At 48.8% G+C, this 713-nt stretch overlaps 1 non-coding gene across 1 annotated transcript; it reads right to left on the minus strand.

The window, feature by feature from the left end:
* Positions 1 to 314: 314 nt before the first annotated feature.
* On the minus strand, positions 315 to 418 carry LOC120093899 (U6 spliceosomal RNA). Its single transcript, XR_005487617.1, has one exon. It is a non-coding gene; the product is annotated as a U6 spliceosomal RNA (small nuclear RNA).
* Between the last annotated feature and the right edge of the window lie 295 nt (positions 419 to 713).

Raw genomic sequence — 713 nt, forward strand, 5'->3', positions numbered from 1 at the left:
AGAGTCCAGGGTCAGTCCATATATAGTCTTTAGGTAGTGGCTTAGTCCCTGGAAGCTCTGGTTGCTTGGCATTGTTATTCACATGGGGTCTCGAGCCCCTTCAAGCTCTTTCGGTCCTTTCTCTGATTCCTTCAACGGGGGTCCCGTTCTCAGTTCAGTAGTTTGCTGCTGGCATTCGCCTCTGTATCTGCCGTATTCTGGCTGTGTCTCTCAGGAGAGATCTACATCCAGTTCCTGTCAGCCTGCACCTCTTTGCTTCATCCATCTTATCTTGTTTGGTGGCTGCAAATGTATGGGCCACATGTGGGGCAGGCTAAAATATGGAACGTTTCACGAATTTGCGTGTCATCCTTGCGCAGGGGCCTTGCTAATCTCTGTATCGTTCTAATTTTAGTACATGTGCTGCCGAAGCGAGCACATGAGCCTTTTTCTTAAGGAGGATCTCTCTCTCTCTCCCTGCCTCCTTCCCTCCCCCCTCTCCCCCCTCCCGTGTCTATCTTCCGTGTCTATCCCTCTTCTCTCCTCCCCCCTTCTTCCTATCTCCTTTTCCTCCTTCTCACCTTTTTTTTTTTTTAAGATTTTATTTTATTGTATGAGTACACTGTAGCTGCCTTCAGACACACCAGAAGAGGGCATCAGATCTCATTACAGACAGTTGTGAGCCACCATGTGGTTGCTGGGATTTGAACTCAGGACCTCAGGAAGAGCAGTCA

The sequence above is a fragment of the Rattus norvegicus genome, chromosome 7 (assembly GCF_036323735.1).
Source record: "Rattus norvegicus strain BN/NHsdMcwi chromosome 7, GRCr8, whole genome shotgun sequence".
In the NCBI taxonomy this organism is placed as follows: domain Eukaryota; kingdom Metazoa; phylum Chordata; class Mammalia; order Rodentia; family Muridae; genus Rattus; species Rattus norvegicus.